General features: G+C 43.8%; 1 long non-coding RNA gene across 1 annotated transcript in view; it reads right to left on the bottom strand.

Moving 5' to 3' along the window:
• LOC130872108 (uncharacterized) overlaps positions 1-19,299 on the bottom strand; it is a 42,993-nt gene extending 23,694 nt beyond the window's left edge. Inside the window, exon 1 of the long non-coding RNA XR_009056884.1 lies at positions 19,041-19,299. This is a non-coding gene — a long non-coding RNA (uncharacterized LOC130872108). The remainder of the gene's footprint in view (positions 1-19,040) is intronic.
• Between the last annotated feature and the right edge of the window lie 3,636 nt (positions 19,300-22,935).

Raw genomic sequence — 22,935 nt, forward strand, 5'->3', positions numbered from 1 at the left:
ACTTAAAGTATAAAATGATTGATTTAGAACTGCTATTTCTGCATATCCAAGGAGAGATCCGTTTATATAGATAGCGCATGATGCACGTGTATGCATGTAGGTCCACTCTGCAGCTGCGCTGGAGGAAGCAGACAAACCCACACCTATTAACAGAGAGGTCCAGGCAGCCTCACATCCGTTCGGACACTGCTCAGCCCGCCATGCAGTGTCAAGTGCAACACAGACATGATCAAGTACATGCCAGCCCGCTGTGGCGCTCAGCACGGCCACACGAAAGAAAGCTGATGCGGAGTGTAGATTGCTTGTGGAGTGAGCAAACCCCTGGAAAAGAGCATCAGATTCGACCTACATGCCCTGTTCTAGGCGCAGGAAACATTTGCATTAGAGAAAACACAAATGCTTTATTTACGACTATTAAGAGCACCTTAGAATGGCCACTCGTCCTGGACACTTGAGGGTATAAGACAGAGGCACCTGATCTCAGGATGGAGATGGTAAGGAGGGTGTGGTCAACTCGAAGGGCCCCCTTTGATGGAAGCAAGTGCAGGGCTTAAGCAGTTAATCCTCCCCAAAGCCCTCAGCTCCGATGGCATTCTTGGGTCCTTCCATTTCACAGGTGATAAGACTCTAAACATCAGGTGTCCAGGGTCACCAAACTATGGGGGTTGAGAAGAAGGCTTCCATCCTAGACTACCTAACTCTAGAGTCAATGCTGCTGGCCGCAAAGACTGCTGAAGCTCTGTCCAACTCCAGCTATTCTGGTATTCCTAGAATATTGACATAGTGAGAAAAGAAATGATATAATCCCTAAATGTAATTAACGGCGCTCTGTCCATCACCTCCCCTTTGTCCTCCAGTGGAATCCCTGGGCTTGCGACTACCCACCATCCAACCAAGTTTCAGGCGTGTTGCGTGTCAGTGTGTGTATGTGTGCATGGCTCTGACAGGGCTAGTTCATTTCAAGTAACCAAGTATGTCTTTGGACAGCTCTTGTCAAGATCCATAGAAGCGCCAATTCCAAAAATATGTTCCTTTAGTGGTTTTTTAGGGTTCTCTGCTCTGCACGGATTGACAATGTGGTAACAAGAGACATTCGGGAGACTGGATTTAATGCAACCATATGCTAGACAGAATGAGAACCCATATTGCAGCAGGCCAGCCGGTACATTTCCATGTTAACAGAAGCTTGATTGCAAATTACATTTAGTCTCAACAGCTCAGTTCACTGCACACAGATGCCATGGGGGACTGTAAAGTTAGCGAGATGTGGGGGAGGACGACTAACATTTTTTTTTTTGAAAAAAAAATCCTTAAGCTGAGAGAATGCCAGGGAGCATCAGCGCTGATGCTCAAAAGAAAATGCTGCTATAATTGTTTTGCCAGAAAAGGAAAAATAATCATTGTCGCGAGTTGTTAGTCAAATTATGAATACGAGCCTGGCTGGTAATTGTCTGATAATACAAACAGTGATATTAGGCCTGTCAGATGCTGCGCGCACTGCTTGACAGCTAACATGTACTCGCTCCCTGAATGAGGAGGCGCTCCACCGCTTCCAACAGGCAGGCAGACAGAAGGGCGGTGATTAAGGAAAATGTCGCTGGATTCTGGCCTCTTGTCCAGAGCTGGAACGGAGTCAACTTCCTGAAGTGTGGTCAACATCTCCATGCTGGGGAGAATCTGTGTAATTGTGGAAAGACACAGTGTGGGTTTGAGTTGCAAATCTGTCTCATTGCCGGCTAGCCCTGGGTAACCTCTAGCGACACAGGTTTTTCCACTTCTAAAATGGAAGTGATAATTTCCTACCAAGGTCCTTCTCCTCCTCCTCCTCCTGGGGTTATCGTGGGGGTCTGCTCAGGACTTTGCATGCCAGCATACACTAAGGCACATGGTACTCACTGAAGGTGGGACGAGAAGTTGTCTAAGTGGCTGGGTTTTCGTTTGTATCATTTTAAGTGAAGAGCTATGATGATCTCTTGGCCATTTTCTTGTGGTGGAATAGATTCTTTTTAAAATCTAAGTACATCTTTTAATCAGAATTATCCATCTAATCTCCCTCTTCCAAGAATCTGACCACAAGGTACTGCTCATCTAGAAACCTCTCTGATATGCTGATCCTATGCCTTATCTGCTAGGGGAATCTTCTAGAGGCTTTAAGCAAGTTCTGTCCTGTCCTGTCCTGTCCTGTGTGTATAATGTCTTTATTCCCTCCATGTCCTGATTCTCCAGATTTTGGGCTGTGGCAGAGACAGTACGTTTTCCCCTTTGGTTTCCCAGGGTGCTGTAGTTAAGTACGGCCATGTGACTAGGTTGTAGCCAGGGAAACTAGGGATGAAGTAAGACACTTCCAGACCTCACCTTTAAACTTTTGCTGTGTGTACAATGCTTATATTATTTATATCCATCCTTCAGCCAAGCGGAAACAACATAGAAAGAAAGGGGAGGCGGGCAAAGCCAAAGCTGGAAGAGACCTAGGCCTCTAGGTACTCTCTGAAGGCTAAACTCCTCCTCCATGTATGGGCCTGAGAAGTGAACAAGAAACGAGGGTCCATTTTCCCAGTCCTCCGAGATCAGCTGGCTGACTAATAAAGTAGCCAGGTCAGCCTAAAATCCAAGCACTCATCAACTTTGAGTTACTACACAGAGCTCTGTTACCAGAAGCACAAGCAATATCCTACTGTATTCCCAGAATGCACCAGGACTTGCAGCCCTATCCCTTCTTCTCTCTACTCCCCCCACACACACGGGGGGGGGGGACTTCCAGCTCTATCCTATCCTCTCTCTACCCATTCACACACACACACACACACACACACACACACACACAACTTCCCAGCCATATCCCATCTTCTCTCTACCCATTCTCTCTCTCTCTCTCTCTCTCTCTCTCTCTCTCTCTCACACACACACACACACACACCCAGGACTTCCAGCCATATCCCATCTTCTCTTTACTCATTCTCTCACACACACACACAGACACACACGCACGCACACATGCACGCATGCACATGCATGCACACACACACAAACTTGTCCTTGATATGGGGAATGTGGCTTAATTAGGAGCAACAGTACAAAGTGCGGTAGGCATGAAGGATACCCTTACCCAGGCCAGCCTCTCTGTGCCTCTGCCACCCCATGCCCACCTGGCACCATGGAAGAACCCTGCCCCTGCCGATCATTTGTTTAAAGGTATGAGTTGAAGCTGTAGCCTGTCCACACCTGACTTCTGCATGGCCAATCAACCAACCGTTCTGTTCTCAGTGGGATCTGGATGTTCAACAGCCAACAGCTCTCTTCTGGGGTTCACTGTCACACGCAGCAGGCGGCTGCTGTTCGCAGTTCGGGTCTGAGGGCTCTTCTCACCCCAATGCACATTCCGGACATTTCCCAGGATGCTGAGTTTCATCGTTTGCTGAGTTTTTACACACTTCTCAGTCTGCTGCACTGACATTTGAATGGGAATTAGGTCATTTGATCAGTGAACTCGGGAGAGGTTGTCAGAGACTTCCACAGGGGCTCTGGTGCTGACGGCTATGTGGGGCCTCTGTTGGTAACAGGAAGCCTGGGTTTGAGTTCCGGCTCTTTGAAAATAACGAAATGAATCGTTAGTCAATGTTTGTCTAAACAAGGTTTAAAGGAAAATAGGAAGTCTGACCTTGAGACCTTAGGTCCAGTCCTAGAATATCGCTCGTATGTCCATTCTGTTAAGACCTGCATCCCAGCATCTACTCCAGCACAGGGTAGGTACTAGGCCCTCGTCAAAGAAGGCCCAGTGACTGAACACCGGTTCAGGAACCAAATAAGGTAATAAACATGAAAGGCTGTAAATTCTGTAGTGGTGTGCTCAGGGAAGTGTTATTACTGCACAGATGGGGAATTCATGGACTGTCCCCAAGCTGAAGAGTTGCTTGGCTATTTTAAGATGTTGGAAGACACTTTGGCAAGTGTATTTCAAATGTTCATCAGTCAGTCGTGGGGCCCAAGTGCCGTATGCAAATGAGGCCTGAGCAGAGAAACAGTGTGCTGTCTTATCAGAGGTACAAGGAAGAAAGGCCTGGAATGTTTTTCGGTCAACAGGCATAACACATGACAGAGGAATCTTATACTCGCTTGTTAAAACAAATAATTTTTATTTTGTTTTTACAAGGTAGGCATTGGAATGTAGTTGGAAAGGAATTTTCCCCCGAAGAATGACGGTTCCTTAAGACGGTTCCTATTTCTCTACAGTCTCACCAGCCCTGCAACACGACTTGAGGCAGGATTTGTCAAAAGTGGCCCATCCGGTTGACATTTGCACCGATCAAATCCCTGACCTCAAGGACAGCCGTTTAAGGAAAAGTGGTTGGTATGTGTAAACCCAACTACACGTGACACTCAGAGCAAGCCACTTTCCTGACACAGCTTCCCAAATTGCTGGAGGACTGAGAACACTGGCCTCTGGCAACAAAGATTCCCTCAGACAACCAGAAAGGAGAACCAACAGTGAAACTATATCCTGGGGTCACTGTGGTTCTGCTTCCTCTGGGGCGTATCTTTAAACAGATGATTGGCAGGTTCTTCCTTGGTGACAGGTGGGCATGGGGTGGCAGGGGCAGAGGGAGGCTGGTCCTTCAGGCCTATCACAGCTTGTTCTGTTGCTCCTGCCAGTTCGGTGTCTCTCCGAATCTTTGCCTTTAGATTCTGACAAGTTCATGTTCTTAAATGTATTTTGTTGTTATCCAGTGCAAAGAACTTAATAGAAACGAGAGGCTGTTATAAGTCTAGCAGCCTCCACTAGTGGCTCCTAGAGGGCCCACATATCTCCGCAGCTCTCAACAAAATGTTTCACCCGGACGGTTGCTTGCTAATGTAGGATGTGGATCCTAAGGGAAGCTAAGGGAAGCTCTCCTCCGGAGTTCTTCTTTCCCAAAAGCCCTCTCCTGGGATACTCTTGAACCATTCTCTGTAAACACATTGTTTTCCATCTTTGTCAGCCAGTATTGCCATACCACATCATGTCCCCCTTGTCCCATGTTACCCAGGCAGGAGTAACAAAGACAAAGAGGCTTGGGCACACTGTGTAGAACACAGTTCTATAGGTTGCTTTGCTGCAATAAGCTCGACAGGCTTCAGCCTAAATTAATCCATGTTGCAGGAGAGTGAAAGAGACCATCCACATTCCAGACACAGGGTTCACATGAAAGAGAAACACATCTCTTAGGAAACGTTAGAATTGTTGGCAGATAGACTCAAAAACGCGCAAGCAGCAAACTATTTTAAAATCATGTTAAATATTTCTGTAACTTATATATAAATTATTAAATATGTGATAGACTCATGTCCACAGTATAATGCCATCAGGTGACATACTTCATATAACATATGCTATTAAATATCACAGTGGAGTCATGTTAGTGGTCCTTCCAAAAGCTCAGGGTTCATACTAGGTCGTGAGATCAAAGGCAGCTTTAGGGAGTCAGAAACATTAGAACTGAAATAGCTTAGGCTTTCCCCGATGGCAGGAGCCAGGAAGAGGGGCATTCTAAGGAGAGGAAATAACAAGTTTGGTGACAAAGAGGGGTGGACAGATGTCACAGTGAGAGAGGACTACAATTCATCTGGAAAGGCTGGACCAGTATTTCCCAGAAAGTGCTCTGGGGGAGAAAAAAAATGTTCCATGGTTGATAAGTTTGGAAAATGCATCTTATTTAGAAACATAAAGGGTAGACATGATTATTACGGACTGTGAGAAAGCAGTTGAGAAGCCATCTTGTCCAGGGCAGTAAGGCAGAAGACCTAAAAGTGTAGAAAACAGAGTGCACACAAAGCAGGATGGACTCAGAGATGCTCGGGAAGCAGAACCAGGACTTATGAATTTCAAAAAAAGAAATGGGTGTGAAAGAAGAAGGCTTTAGTTTGCTGGACTGGATGTATCTCAGAAGGAAAGGGGAGTCTGAGGATGATAGAATGGGGCTTTGATTCAGTCCTTTGAATCTGAGTTGATGACGGGGCAGGCACCTGGAAATGTCAAGAGGCCATGGACAATACCAGGTCCAGGATCTTGAAGTGATGTCTTAATTTAAGAGAACCATTAAAACTGCTGGACAGGTATTAAAGTGCACGAGCTAAGGGTCCCTTTTGACCCAGAGCTCTTATCATTGAATGGCCAGAGAGAGAGAGAAAAAAAGTGTAGTTAGCAGGTTTCTGTTGGCTTATGATATCCAAGTGCATAACCTCCTGCAGCTGGCCATGGAGTTCTGACCGCAAAAGGAAGCGCCACAGCTGCGTGCATCCCAATGAAAGGAAGTGGTTTTAACAGAATGGACTTAACTAGGAAAATGTTGCAGTGACCCCATTAAAACGATTCCCTTGCTGCTAGCCTGGCTTTATGTAGAAGGAAAAAGAATGAAAAACATAATGCATTCAGTAAAAATTATAGTGGAGCTGGAGAGACTGGGGAAACTTTCTGCTCTTTCAGAGGAGCTGAGTTCAGTTCCCAGCAGCCACGCTGGACAGCTCACCACTGCCTGTGACCCCAGTTCACAGGATCTGATGCCGACTACTTGCCTCAGTGGGCACTTGCACACATGCCATACACATGTCGGAATACATACATGAATAAAAAGATCATTAAAAAGAAAGGAAAAATCACAGGAAGCTGAGTATTTCTTTGCTGACTTCTAGACATCAGCACTACCTGTTTGGTGCAGGCAGGAGGCATCGTGCTGGGAGTAGGGTGGCTGGGGTTTGAGTCTTGACTAGAGCGTAAGTTATTATTCTATATCCTTCTGAGAATTATGTATCATTTAAGTGGCTCTATTAGCACATCTGCAAGACATGGACCATAATACTTACTTGTCTGTTCACAGGACTCTTAGAAGGACTCAGTTGGCTGCCTTTGGTTGTTGGCTTATTAGATATGACATTGGCAACAGCGACTTCTTGTTTCAGATAGACAGCTAGACTACTGTCGCACACTCATCTCACCCCCAAGATAAGCAGGAACTAGTGAGAACAGGTGTTTCACGCACACTCAGCCAGCCAGCCAGGGCACGGCTGCCCGACACATAGATGCTCAACTTTGCAGGGACGCCTCTCTTCCAAGAGCTGAGACTCAGAAAGAAGCCCAAGCTGTGTGATGGTTGACCCTGTCAATTTGACCAGATCTAGAGTTGGCATGGCAACAAGCTTCTTGGTAAGTCTGCGGAGAACTATAGATTGGATTAATTGAGGCCGGAAAAGACACCCTAAGTGTGGAAGGTTCCATTCTATGGCTAGGGTTTCTGTTTTCATGAAAAGAAGGGGCTGAACACCAGCATCCATTGCACCTGCCTCCTGATTACAGGCACAGTGTGGCCAATTGTCTCCCGCACCGACCACCATGACTTCCCTGACACGGCGGACTGTATATTCTGGAACTGGAAGTCTAACTACACCCCTCTTTCCTTCCATCACCTCAACTGCATAATTTATCACAGCACCTAGGAAAGTAACCAGTGGAGGCTGCAGAGGAAATAAAGGCTAAGGAGTGAGCCTGTGTCAACCATCGGAACCTCAAGTGGCAAACACACTGTGCATTGTGGGTAATCTTGCCCTCACTGCCCATGTGTCTATCAAGTGTAGGTTTCAGGGTCCCATCTACTCAGCTCAGTGACTTCAACACACAGCAAAGCATGTAGTGGTGGAAATATTTATAATGGTGCCCCCGCTGCTTAGAAATTAAGATGTATCAATGCCACCTTGTCTCCTAGGTCCGCTCTGAGTACTGAAGGCTTTCTCTTGTGCTGGACAAGCCTCCAGAAGCAGTCTTTCCTGAACAGTGACAAGAGTTGTAGCTGACCTTCCTGATCTTGTTTTGTTTCATCCTTCCCTCCCCAGAGCTGGTGTTCCATCTTTCCACAGGCTTTGTTGTTTCTCTCCCTGTTTCCATGTGTACAAGACAGGGGCCCAAATCTTTATCATGGTGTTCAGAGTCCACAGGTCTGGTCCCGTTCACTCATTCTGGTTCTCCATGCTCTTCTCCCTTAGAGGTACACTCAACCATAAGCTAAACCTGTATTCAGGGGGCCTCTCTGCAAACTAGCCTCACCACCTGGTAGGAGGTGCCAGAAATTGCCTCGATTCCGTCTATCCTGCATGTTCATCCTTCTTCCTCCTTATATGGCCCTTTGTCATTATCTGGCTGTGCCCCGGATTGTCAGCCCCAAGCTTGCAGAAGTAACTTAGGTTGAGAACAATTTGGAAGCAGACACTAGCGTTGAATGATACTATAGAGAAAAGCAGAAGAAAAAAACCGTGCACACAAAGCAGCCACCAGCTTTTGGCTTACGATGAAAGTTATGTCTCCACAGCTTCAGATCAGAGCTGTGAGGCTGGTTCTCCAGAGAAGCACCTGGAACACTGTTTTACCAGCCCTGCCTTGTGTCAGCTGCCTGAGAGGCTTTGAAGTCTGTAAAACAGTCCTATCTCCAATCAGAGTCGAGTTTCCTCTCCAGACAGGAAGACAGCCTAGCAGCAGAGAAGCCAGGCTCGTATTTGTGGTCTGACTGCAGCCGTGACTCATCCAGTCAAGCCAGAGGCTGTTTTGGTCCTTGTTCAGCGCCTATTTACAACTGTAATTTTCTTCATTCCCTTTCTTCTCTCTATCCCCACTCTTGTGAATTATCTGAAGGTCCATACACATTTGACAAGTGGAACCTGTATTGGAGAGAGTGTACAACTAAGCCTGTTTTTACCTGATGCCCACAAGTGAATGCTTGTGTTATTGGGTCTGATGACGGAGTTCCAGTAATAACTTGGCCTCTTTTTTTTTTTTTTTTTTGCCTTGATTGAATATTCCCCTGGGCCTGCCAGTCTGGACTTCTGTTATTTAATGAGGACATTGGAGCACAACCTCAAGATGTCTGCAAAATTGACCTTTTCTTTGGGTTTACTCCAAGAGCAAAGTAGAGCCTGAGTTGGATGGGGTGGCTCCAGAATACGACTATGGAATTCACCCTCCACAGAAGCCCACCAGAACCAGAAATTGCCACAGGCTGGATGATTTGGAGAAGCAGAGAATTCAAGCGGAGAAAGCAACTTGTCCTTAGTCACCTAGCATAGTCACAACACAACAGCGTCTCACTGAATGGCAATGGCTTGCATCGGAGATTAAGTAGAGGTTTACTGTCCACTGTGGACAATCTGCCTGTGTCATACTGGGCACTCTGGAAACTCTCCTACTTCCTTCCAGTCAGGAGTTTCACTGGCCAGAGGTACAGAATAGGGAGAGGAAAATGAGAGACAAGCAACAAAAACAGAGGGAGAGAGAGAGAGAAAGAGAAAGAAAGAGAGAGAGAGAGAGAGAGAGAGAGAGAAGAAGGGAGAGAGGAAGGAAGGGGAGAAGGGAGGGAAGAAGGGAGGGAGGGAGAGAGAGGAATAGCTGTCTACTGTTAGCCTTGGTGCCAATGCAGCACACTGAAAAGCCATGCGAAGGACCTGAAAGGGAACCATTCCAGACGTGCAAGACCCACCACATTAATCCCACACCTTCATTTTCAGTTCATTTGCCGCAGGAGCAGGAATTTAGCACTTATATGAAATCTGAATGAGAAAATGCAGTCAGAAAGTACTTTAGAATAAGGACTTTGTTCGATTTGTGAGTTATTTATCATGTCCCAACTCCATCATCTTATTTTCTTCAAAATATAGACTCAGCTGAGACTTCTCCACTCTAATATTAAAGGGTATCCTTTGCTATAAATTTGGCATGAGCTCTTTATGGACCATTGAGAAGGCAGAAGAATACTGTTACATAGAAAGAAAAGCATTTGTAAACAGAAGGTCCGTCTATAACACGCACATATTTAGTTATACTCAAATTGCAATAATTTGTAATTGTGTTGCAAAGTTTCTCCAGATCACCGGAAAAAGAAAAATATATTCATGCACAAACACACACATGAAATTTAACGTTAGAAAACACAACAATTTACATGTTATCTTTTGTAACATCTACATGGCTTGTCAACAGCTTCCGTTTTCTTCCCTATCACCTGAAGGAGAGAGAGCACATTGCCGATTCCCTGAGATCTTCCACAGACAGTTACCATGGAAAACGCTGACCCAGCTGAGGTAATCTTTGAGAATTGAAAAAAAAAAATCACACTTTAATTATTCCACTGCAACAAAACAAGGAAGACTCTGAACTGCTTGGGCAACACAGGGAACATGGTTACTCTGCTTGCAGAACACCTCCCGAATTACAACGACTACAGATGAGGCAGCAGAAGCTAAAGAGAAAACCCTCCAGAGTCAGGGACATGAGGTCTGCCAAACCTTCCAGCCCCTCTGCCACCATCCTTAGGAAAAGTGGTGTCAGACTGCTGCTTCTCAACACTCTACTCTCTAAAATGCGGATCCTTCCAAAATCCAAACCCTACCTACTCCTCAAACTCAAGCCATTGCCTGTGCTTTATTTAGAACATAATGACAGATGAGGGCATAGCTTAATGGTAGAGTGCTGAGATGTGGGGTTCAACTCCCACCCCCATTAAAAGGCTGTTGTGGCCAGAATTAGATCCTTCAATTGATTTTAATGGTGTTAGGATAATGAAGTTGACTTGTCTCATCAGCATTAGGGGCATGTCCTAAACAGTTCACATTCCAGCATGTAAATTGTTTCTTCATAGCAGAAATAGATGTTCCATTCACCCATATTTGTACCCCAGGAATTTCCAAGGACTTTGCTATTTTTGTTAATGCTGTTATTTAGTTTTATTTCTTAGAAAGACACACACACACACACAGAGAGAGAGAGAGAGAGAGAGAGAGAGAGAGAGAGAGAGAGAGAGAGAGAAAGGAGAGAGAGAGAGAGAGAGAGAGAGAGAGAGAGAGAGAAAGAAAGAGAGGAGAGAGAGAGAGAGAGAGAGAGAGAGAGAGAGAGAGAGAGAGAGAGAGAGACTGTGTTTTATCACGACATCTCACTTTGCTCTGATGATATTTGGGTCAGTAGGATTATTTCAGAGCAGTTAAGAAAGGGAACACTCAGATTGCAGGTTGGAGGCGAGATCTATATCTATGTTAATTTCTATTTCATTAATGAAAAGCAACATTTCATTTCACTGAAACGTCATCATTGCTCCCAGGTGAAAAGAAATCAGGACCTTGAAGCAGCAAAAAAGATGATCTTGAACTAGCCCCTTCTCTATGTTCATTGGGAGAAAGAGTCAGTGAAGTTCAAACCCTACCCGGTCCCTGTGATCATCTATTTAGGGGTGCTCTACACAACGTCCGGTCAAGAGTGCCACAGCTGCCCCACAGAGGCATCATGGTGTGCCCACACTGCAGCAGTCCAAGGTGGAGTCATGTTTTGGTTCAAAATTCAGGTGACAAGCTTTCCTGTGATTTTCATAACAGGCGCCCTCAGTCTTTCTTTGGGATTTCTTAGTCTTCCAAGCTCATTTGCATATTCCTCTTGTCCGGAATGCCCAGAAGCAGATGTTCAATCAATCCCAGCAAAGTGAATTACCTTCATCTCCTGTCTTCAGTCACTTGACACGAACACACCTTCACTGCTGCTAAAACACTCCTTCGTACGTGCATGGGTCAAAAGAGCAATACATTTGGAATGAAAATAACTTAGCTAAAGCAACAGTTTCTTCAGAGGAAAACATTCCAGTGATGAAGGCAGAAAAAAAAAGACAAAACAATAATAATGGCATTGAACAAGAGCATTAGAGGCTAACCTATTATTAGTATATTTGAGGATTTAAGTACTTCATTAGTAAAGGTTTATAAAAAATAAGATATTTTTGTACCCTCATTGTCTCTTGTGAAAATTTTTACCAAACAAAAGGGAAGACACCAAGTAAGAGACATCCTCACCAGGCAATCCAAGTTAATGTTCCCATTAGACACATACCCTAACAAGGACAAATCCCCACCCCTTTCATGTCCTTCCCAATACCTTCAACATAAATATGACAGAACAGGAAGCAAGCCAAACTGGATGACATTCTGCAGAATGACTCCACTGTCCTCAGCATAAAGCTCAGTGGCGAAATAGGAGGAAGTGCTGAAACTGCTTCCGGTAGCAGGAGGCAGGGAAACAAAGGGCCGCATAAAGGGCTGCATGGGATCCCAAAGAGGGAAAGAGCCTTTGCCTAATAACTGATGAAGCACGGATGGACTGGGAACCACTGTGAGTCCCGGGGACTGAGGTCAACTTCTCAGTTCTGTCTTTTTTCTATGTGTATGTAACGTGCCAGGTGCTAACGTTAGGAGAAGCCAAAGAAGGTCGGACACACAGGTGCTTGCTCTCTGCACTGTTAGGATAAACTAAAGCTGTCAAAACTTCAGAATGAGGAATTAAAAAAACAGCTGTCCTTTGGGGCTAGCACACCCTTAGCTAAGTCTCTTGGGCATCCTCACCTCACCTTTGATCTGTTCTACAATTGGGAACTCTAAGTCTGTTGCTATGAAACCAGGCAAGGAATGTGGGGGCACTGTGAAAGCTAGCTGCTATTTTTCAAAGTATGTTTTGTTAGCCTTCCCTGCCCCATATATCCTTGGTTGCCAAATAAAACATAGAAGACTCAGATAAATTTGAATTGTTAATCAAATATAGTTTTGATTGAGACGGTAATTTTTTTCTGAGACATGGTATTTCTAACTTGAATTTAAATTTAATAGGATGTACAGTTTGTTTTTGTTTTTGCTTTTTGAGGTTTTTTTTTTTTTTTTTTTTTTAACCAAACCTGATAAACCTGTCTACCCAATTTCTAACATTCCAGCCTGTTCTATAAGACAACCTCTTCCCTCTCCCTTTGGCATCTCCTTACATAATGCCAACAAGTCTGGCACATGATTCCACTCGGATGCCATGGCAGCTGGTCTCCTGGAGAGACACACAAAGAAGAGTCAACCACATGACCTCCATGAACAGAATTCATCAAAAATACATGACTCCTGGGGAATTTCTCCATCCCACCCAACTGCAATTTTGCAAAATTTATTTTAAAATTTTTATGATATTTTCATTTACCACATCTCACAAACTCCCAATGATCCAGGTGCCCTGCAGATGTTCACACTGTGAAATGAGAACTTCTGTAACTCAGAGGCTGGTCCTAGCAGATGAGGGTGCCAGCTTGCCCTTTCATCCTGTGTTGTAGCTCAGGAGGATGGATGAGTGAGAAGAGCGAGCACTGAAGCACTTTTTCCCCTTACACTAGCTCCCTTAGTTAAGGTTTCTATTGCTGTGAGGAGACATCATGACCGTGGCAACTCTTATAAAGGAAAACATTTAACTGAGGCTGGCTTACAATTTCAGAGGGTTAGCCCATTAAGGTCACGGTGGGAAGCATGGAGGCGTGCAGGCAGACATGGTCCTGGAGAAGGAGCTGAGAGTTCTACATCTTGATCCACAGGCAGCAGGCAGAGAAATGGCTTGAGCTTTTCAGACCTAAAAGCCCATCCCTCAATGACACATTTTCTCCATCAAAGCCACACCTACTCCAAGAAGGCTACACCTCCCGATAGTGCCACTCCCTATGGGCCAAGTTTTCAAACCCATGAGTCTATGAGGGCCATTCCTATTCAAAGCACAGCACTAGCTTAGTCGTCCTTATCTGGAGAGATAATGATGCTGAGGAAACACAAATAATAAAGACTCCCCCTGTCTCATCAGGAAATGACCATCTTCATGCCCTGGGCTACAATGTCTTATCTTTTAGCTTCTCTTGGCCAACCTGGACAACGAATAGTCAGGGTATCTATTCAATATACAAAAACTAGCAAAATCTGTTGCTCAACAAATAAATATATTTATATATAATTATTATGGTATTATTTTATGAACACTCATAAAGAAAATGAGTAGTAAGACTTCACTGATGTTTACATCTTTTCTTACTCTAAGTAATAAAAAAAAGGGCAACACAAAATTAGAGGGGTGTTTGACATCGCATTTGAGAAATTAAAACATCCATATCAGGTTCAGGCAAGTTAGGATTTCTCAATGAGATCTCATGGTACTCACCAGATATGGTGGTTTATTTTTACCCTAAGTTGCTTCATTCTTACAGGTATAGGTGGTGCTGAAAGCAATATCATAAAGAAATATAGTTGTGAAGCAGGGGGACCATTTAACAATCAAAGAATATTTGTCTGTCTGGAAGAGGTCAGGACCTTATCTGGGTGTGATACTGTCTTCAAAATAACATTAAATGCACATTTTTTGCCAGGGTAGGTTAAAATGTCACTGCCAATTATTGCATGTCATGCAAAGAATCAACCCAAGTATGTGTGACCTCAGAGGCTGCCAGTTTGCCTCTGCTGAATTATATAACAAGTTGGTAAATTTGATGTTGCACATGCATGCTTGCAAAGAGTGAGACCCTGTATGAATTTTTTTGGCTGACCATGATGTGATATTGACATCTACAAGTTCACGCTCAAGAACTCAACACAAGTGTTGAGTGATACTTTTTTTCCACATTTTAAGTAAGTTTATCACTTTTTGTTGGACCATATATAGTCACAAGTAGCCCATGGACCATGAGCTGGGGAACTATGGTCTGGGTACAGACTCCATCTTTCCTCTTCCATAGCATCTGGATGTCAAGGTTCTACTTAAAGAGCTCCTCCCCTCAGCTTCTCTATATGATCACATTGTTTTATAAAGGACCAGAGACTTTTCTTGGGGATTATAAATGCAATGGTCAGTATTTCATCTGCCTTTTAGTTTTCAGGTCAAAGATCCAATGTGTTCATGGTAAATCTACCATGTCTATCAGCAAAGATGATACTTCCTAACTGGGCAATAAGAGGGCCAACTTCTTGGTCAGACTGAGCAACGGCATAGTCCATTTCAGTAAGCTGTGCCATTTCATCTTTTGTCAATAGCTTCTGTTTACTCTCGTGTGTATTTGTCCCTAAGCTCTCTATGATCTCTCCTGTTCTCACATTCTAAACTCTAGGACCCTAGTTTCCTTCAGACAGAAAGGAATTTCAGCCATGGGGATGTGGTGTCGATACCTTCTGGAGTTACCGAAAGCAGCTTCCTATGGTTATCTAACTCTCTGAGATTCTCATATCTCTTCTCCCCACTTCAGAGTTGGGTCAGACATACTTGGTAGAGTATATTTTGAGAGTTGAACTTTGCATTGTGGGAAGTAACAAACTTCCCAGGATCAACAGCGTGGAATCTAAGAGGAGAGTTCCCCCTGGGTCAACTTCAAGATGCAGTTTTGGATTAGCAGAAGTCACAGGCTCTAAGTTTATTTGGTATTTAAGATAAAACTTCTGCCATGTATGAGTCTAAAACCTGGATTCAGACTTCAGATCCATCCTGTCCAGTATAGTAACATACTTCTGCTTTGTGTGCTTCTGGCCACCCAGTATTTCATAAGGGGAACCATACCAATAGCTTAACAGGTATCAAAGAATACCAAATAACATCACATTACAGAGGGCAGACCACTCCAGGTACAAAGCAACAAGTGCTTCAAATGTCCCAGCACACCTTCTGCTGGCCCTGTAAATTTGGTATTTCAGTTCCTGTGTGATGAACTAGGAGACTTAAGCTCAGTGAGTTAAGGAAATTACATATGGGCAGAGAGCCAGGAAACAACGGAAATCAAAGCCCGGCACATGTATGCCTCCAGAACCTATGTTCACACACTTCTCATCAGCAAAATGCTACAACTTCTAAAGAGTAAAAGCTCCATAAAAATTTCCATTAAATTCTCACAACACACACACGGGTATTGGTAAGCCCTTTTGTATAATAACCAGTGCTCAGCCTCACGGTCATCCAGCTAACAATTAGTAAGGCTAGGAGCTACGCCTCCTATCTGATTCATTGACCAGATTTCTTCAACTGAAAACAGAAGCCCAGTTTCCAAGTTATGTGCTATAGCAGTGCCTTTTTCAATACTCTAAGGTTGTGCTGTCTTCCATGAGTCCAGCTCCACGCTCCACATGCCTTCTGGGTCACATTGTCGTGCTCTAACTAGAACAAAAAGTTTTCCCCGTGTCAGCCACTCATAGCCCCAAATCATTCCCAAAACAAAACTGCCAGCCAAGTCCTGTGGTTAGAACTTCGATTATGTATAGTGCTGCTGTGATCCAGGGTGAAAGAGCCAGCTCTGTTTGGGACATCAGCAAATGCACTGGCAGAGAGAAACCCACCTTGCGCTTGGTCAGGCAAGTCGGTCTGATTTGAGACAACAGAGGTGAAATGCCATCAGCGTGATTTGCAAAAGGGCTTTGTGATTATTAGGAATCAAATGCGCTTGGTAGAAGAATTCTTAAAGGCCCCCCGACTCCATTTTCTGAGCAGGAAATAAAATCGCTCATGTCAGTAGGTGTTATGTTGTGTTGTGTTAGAAAGGTTGCCCAGGAGAATAGCCCTTTCTCAGATCTGGGGATCTCAATAGTGTTCCTTCATTTGGGCCCTGTGACTAAGAAGACACATAAATAGAAAGACCAAAGAGAGACTGAGTTGGGGAGGGATTGTTTACAGGAAAGCTACATCTTTTTGTTTCTTTGCCAGTTCCTCACCTTTGTGGACCTCAGAAAGGGTAGGGAGGGGAAGAGGATTTAGCCAAACATAAACAAACAAGCCTGGAAGAAGATTAAATGGCCTCCCAGGCCCAAGGCTCAGGAAATAATAAGCACCTTTGTTTATGTGGCATTTTATAGTTCAACAGACAATTTCAATGAGATCACTTCTTTTGATCACCCCTCCCTCAAATGTAAGTGAGGTCAACTGGAATTATTATCCTTACCTGACACCTAAGCAAATTGGCACCAAGACTGAACTAATATGGCTAGCTTGCAGCTTAACCCCATTCTGTGAATCTAGAATACATACCACATTATTCTGAAGGAAATATAGAGAAAAGTAAGAAATACCACCTAGTCCATTTTCTTTAGGCAGTTTCCTAGAAACTAATTAAACAAATAAAACCTACGAAGGTACACACAAAACTGGAAAACAAAGAAGTATCAGTAAAAATTCAAAGTGGACAGGACAGGAACTTAAAGACAACCAGCTAAGACAATGGTTGGTAACATTAAAGTAAATCATCCAGGCTCCTATTGCGAGATCTATCGTTGCTCCAATTCAAAAATTATTTAACTTTTAAGCTAATAAAACACGGGGTAATGCTCTTTTAATGTGTTCTGTTCTTTACAAAGATTGGTCTAGCCTCTACCATCATTTATTCATTCGGGAAGTGTTTCTCTAATTCCATGCCCATTACTGACCTTACGGAACAGAATGGGAAAAGACTTCCGAGCTTTGTTGTCATGGACGAAGACACATAGAACACTAACTTTAGCACTGCTATAAAACGGGCTTATGTGCAGGCAAGACAGTTTCCTCATAAGCAAAAGGATGATTTTGCCTTCTGTGGTCTAAAGTATTAGAGCATTCAATAGGTTAATAAAATAATTAGATGATAGACATAAGACGTAGAAATATAAAATAAATACATGCATAAGAAACAAGAAGGACAGTCCTTGACACAAGGGGCAAGGGGTGATCCAGACTTCAGCTCTGTCTCCTGTCTTCCTCACCCTTAGGACCCAGACAACAGTATGAGCGCTGCTCCTATAATTCCCCATACAAGAGAGGTTTGGAGCCCCTTCCAAGTTTCCATGGCACTTTTCAGGTATCTTCCACGTAAGTCTCCACAACTGGCTGTCATCAGTAAAGTGCCCCCCCCCACACACACACATAAGAGAGATGGAATAGGGAGAGAGAGCCTTCTTAAAGACAAGCCCTGCCTCTCCTGTATCCAATACAGAGCCTTCTTAAGCTGTCTCCAATGTGATGTCACCTGCTAGTCTACATATTAATAGATGTTTCAAGTCAGTGAGTGAATGGTAGCTTTGAGAGGTTAATATTATGAGGAAAAGGTAGAAGAATCTGAAAAAAACATATGCCCAAGTAAAGACCGTACTATGCCGTGGTACTCCAATGCATTTCAAAACCTCAACAATCCCAGGACAATATCTTTTCTCTATAGTAGATGCCAGCCTGGGCGGGTCGGCCAACAGTAGCAAAACAGAGTGTGGAAGGACTCAGAGCTGTGCTTCTCAGGATCGTACCCAGTCCAAGAACACTCCTGTGCAGTGACTCCGCCAAATCCTGCTGATTACCCAGGTCAATAGCCTCTATAGCCAGCCATTTACCTCCTTGCTTTGGCCAAGGAGACGCTTGATGGAGTGCCAGCAAGTACAATGAATGTCATAGCTTACAAACCCTGAGGAGACGGCATGTTCCTTTTAGCATTAATTGCTTCATTCAGAAGAAGCCATTTAAAGCCCGAGTCTGGTCTTTTTCCTTGACGAGCAATTTCAGGCTGCCTACCAAAGCTTTTGTTTGTTGGGAGCAGAGAGGAAGGGAAAGTATTTTGTAAGGCATTTTAATTTTCATATTTAATGAAACAGATTAGATAGCAGGTTCCTTCGATTTTATTGCCTCTTGAGTATCTTCTTGTGGCTTACAGAATCTCAAGGAGTTAGTTCCTTAAGAAACTATCTTTCCTGCATCTCACAAGTTATGTCTGTTGTATTATAGGCGCAGTATCAAGCACAGACCTTAGACCAGTGGTGATCCTTATTATTGTAACACATCGATCATAAATCTCAAAGCTGGAGAGGAGAGACACAGGCCCTTCTTTCTCCTTCTATTCTCCTGAGCACATAAAATTACATAACTCTCCGAAACCCTGTTTTTATTGCTGCTCTGCTTTCTTGGCAGGATAAATTCTTTAAAAGGATTATTTCTTCATAGTAACGGAGAATTAATGAATCCATCAGAAAACTCATTTATTTTAATTGATTAACAAAGACGTAGACAAAAAAACCTCATTGGGTTGGAGGCAGGAAGCAAGCTTGCTCAGTCAGCCATCAATACGCACAGTGTCTTCCCTTTCATTCTGAGAAAAGGAGAACAGCACCTCACCCCATTTTTAGAACGAAACTAGAACAATGCCTGGAAGACAAGGGAGCTTAATTGCTATTTGCGGCATGAATGAACAACGTAATTCGGCGACATGACTTACTTTTTCTGGGTCTCAGCTTTTCCACTTATTCAAAACAACAAAAACGATTGATAAAATCTCCATTTCTGCCTCACAAAGTCACTGTCTCAGATGATACAAGAGAGAGCTTTGTGAGGTGTTGAGCGAGGCTCAGCCCTGAAGAGGCAGCACTCTGAGTGACAGCAGCCCTCGACCTGCGACTTAAGTCAAGACATTTCCGTTCTTGAAGCTCTCTTTTCCCCAGTGCACAGGATCTAACGGGGGCAATCCCTAATTTTATTTCCAGCTCAAACCAAGGTCTTTCAACAGTTCGCAACTATCCTTTTATGCAAAATACCCTTCTATGAAGAAACATTTACAAAATTCCAAGAGATTTCAAAGAAAAATAGAATTCACTGATTTTTCTAGAATACTTTGTGCTGGCCGTATTTTGAAATATTAAAGCAGACCATCGGGGAATAGCATAGGGAGACATGAAAACCAGATTTCCTAAGAAAAGCCTTTTGGGGAAATCAGAATTTGAGCTGACTGCTGGTATGTGTTGTGGGGCTCGCCCTGACCTTCTAAGCTGCTTGTGTAACAGGCTTGGATCTGGCATTTGGTGTTGGCTTTTGCAATCCACCTAATGAGAAATATTCTTCAGAACAGCAAGAGTATGCCGCATAAAAACACGCAGGAAATTGTAGGGATTGGAAGTAGGATAAATACACTTTTATAAGTAAACAAGCCCCTTCTTGTGACCGTCAGGAGAGTGCAAGGCATTTCCAGGCACACAGAAAGAACAGACACCCTCGCAGCTTTTAGGGAAACTCAGGGACTTTGACAAGCTAGAAAATTTCCTACAGAAATTCAGCTAAAGGAACCAATCCATCAAAAAGTGCAAATGGAGTGTGGCTAGTAGATACCCACAGGGAATGAAACACAGAGACAGTTTGCTCTTAATATTATTAATAAAATCACACATGATTGGCAATTAAATACTCTTGCAAAATGACATTTGCAAATTCAATCTCACATGTTTGATCCTCACATTTGCTTTTCTTCGTTGCCCTTATTTTGAAAAATTATATCTCAATTGTTCTCACAGATGGAAAAAAAAATCAAAAAAGGTTGTCTTGATTCCTGAGTCTTCACTTTCACTGTTTAGGGAACTATATGGCCACGTCAAGGTCAGAGGAAGTTCCAGAAATGCTTCTCAAGGATGGCATTTGTAGTAGTCAGGGCTCTGATTCAATAACAAAGCAAGAAACACCAGAAGTTCAACCCAAGAAGCATTTACATTACGTTTGTTTTGTAGATAGGTATAGATCAGCAGGGTTCAGTGGTTCTTCTAGCCATGATTCAGAGATTCACTTTGCTGCTCCTCTTTAGCTACCAAAGGCTTATTTTATCTTACAAATCCATCACAAAAGAGAAGACAATACAGAATATTATCGGAATCTATTAGCATAAGATACATTTAAAGTTTAAGCTTAGGGTATCCTTTAGATAGTTCCATGGACAAATGCATCTGCCCCCAAGCCTGACAACCCCCAGGACTTCCTGGTAGAAGAAGGGAACTGACTCCCTCAAGAATGACACAATTTAGTAATTCAACGCTAGCTTTTAAAAGTGTCCTTGCTTCCTTGTTACTGATTAAAAGCTTTACTATTTATCTAAAATTTTCCATTTCCTATGCACCCCTCTGGAGCTGCAGGGAGCCTAAGACTTGGGCTCAGGTGAATGTATGGTCAGAAATAGAAGCATAGATCTCCAAAATACTACATACTCTGGCCAACATCACTGAGGTTGGCCAGCTGTGTCTCTCAGACACTATCTGCCTAGACAAAATTAACTGAGTCCCCTTAATATTCTTACCTTCTCATCACCACTTAGCCCAGGACTCCCACTCAACCCATGAGCAGATCCTAGATACCAGTTTCTCTTAGAAACATTCCTGGACTTCAAAGTCTATTTGGGTACCTGTTTTACCACATGTCCTATGCCTGGCACACAGTTTTATAAACACCTGTTTTAGCATTGGTATTCCTCAACCTGTAAGTTCCTTATTATAGCTAGTCCTGATTTGTTATGCTGTTGTTGTGTCTTCATACCCTATCTGTTCTCAAAATCATGTTTGTTGAATAAACGAGTAAAAGAAAATTGCAGCCGGGCGGTGGTGGCGCACGCCTTTAATCCCAGCACTCGGGAGGCAGAGGCAGGCGGATCTCTGTGAGTTCGAGACCAGCCTGGTCTACAAGAGCTAGTTCCAGGACAGGCTCCAAAACCACAGAGAAACCCTGTCTCGAAAAACCAAAAAAAAAAAAAAAAAAAAAAAAAACTAGCTAAGAAAATTGCAATTAAATAGTTTTGTTGTGGTCAAAATAGGGGGTCAGAAAAAGATTAGCAACCAATAACACATTAAAGAACTCCATGGGCTCGAGAGATGGCTCAGAGGTTAAGAGCATTGCCTGCTCTTCCAAAGGTCCTGAGTTCAATTCCCAGCAACCACATGGTGGCTCTCAACCATCTATAATGAGGTCTGGTGCTCTCTTCTGGCCTGCAGGCATACACACAGACCGAATATTGTATACATAATAAATAAATAAGTAAATAAATAAATAAATAAATAAATAGAACTCCATATGCACCAGTTTGTGAATGGTTTGGTCCTGGAAAAGTGACCAGGGTGGCAAGGGAATGAAGAAAGGATAGACACGTAGACACACATACAGAAAAGCCAGGCTGTGCCCATTTGGATGGAGCAGCACCAACTATGCCAGCAACCTTGAACCTCAGCAATTATTGCACACATTACAGGGCAGGGATAGCTAGCCTTGGTAGCAGGTTCTGTAGCCAAACAGGTCCAGGTTGCAGTTACCTCAGAGGAGGAAGCTGAAGTTGCTAGACTTTACACACACAGGCCGATCATTCTAGACACTTGTGCTTGGACCAGAGGAAGGCTCTGCCACTGCCATGAGTCTGAGGCACTGGGGTCCTTGGCATGGCTATGCTCATGTCCAACAACACACACTGATTCAGGATTTTCTTGGCCCTTTAAACACACAGTTGAGGCTTTCTTGGCTCAATGCATGCACAGGTGAGCAGAAGAAAGCATCAGAGAATCATGTCAGAAAGAGACAACAACAGCAATGTCACTGCTTTTGTGACAGTAACTCTGGTCATCCCAACTTAACAGAGCACATGTCTAGAAACTCTACAGTGACTGGGCATTGCTTACATCACTAGGCATTTTTGTATGAGCTTGTGTCAAAGTTGTCCTTATTTCATGGCTTTACCAGCATGGCAAAATCTTGCCAACCCACACAATTTGCTTTTCAGTTGAAGTCTCAGAGGACTGGAGGTTCAACTCACTCAGTCAAGCGCTTGCTGTGCAAGCATGAAGAACAGAGTTAAATCCCCAGAACTTACATAAAAAGATGACACCCACCGTCTTCTCTAGCCCACATGTGCATTATGTGTATTCACACACATCCATACATGATGGAGGAAGGTCATTGGTTAAAAAATAAAGAAACTGCTTGGCCCTCATAGGTTAGAACATAGGTGGGTGGAGTAAACAGAACAGAATGCTGGGAGGAAGAGGAAGTGAGCTCGGACTCGATAGCTCTCCTCTCTGGGGCAGATGCGATGAAGCTCCCACCCAGGATGGACGTAGGCTAGAATCTTCCCGGTAAGCGCACCTTGGGGTGCCACACACATTATTAGAAATGGGCTAGTTCAGGTGCGAGAGTTAGCCGAGAAGAGGCTAGATATAATGGGCCAAGCAGTGTTTAAAAGAATACAGTTTGTGTGTTGTTATTTCGGGGCAAAAGCTAGCCAGGCGACCAGGAGCCGGGCGGGAATGTCGCCCGCAGCTCCCCACAACACATACACACACACACACACACACACAAGTGGGAGCATGCACACCTGC

Source organism: Chionomys nivalis, chromosome 3 (genome assembly GCF_950005125.1).
Source record: "Chionomys nivalis chromosome 3, mChiNiv1.1, whole genome shotgun sequence".
Classification (NCBI taxonomy): Eukaryota; Metazoa; Chordata; class Mammalia; order Rodentia; family Cricetidae; genus Chionomys; species Chionomys nivalis.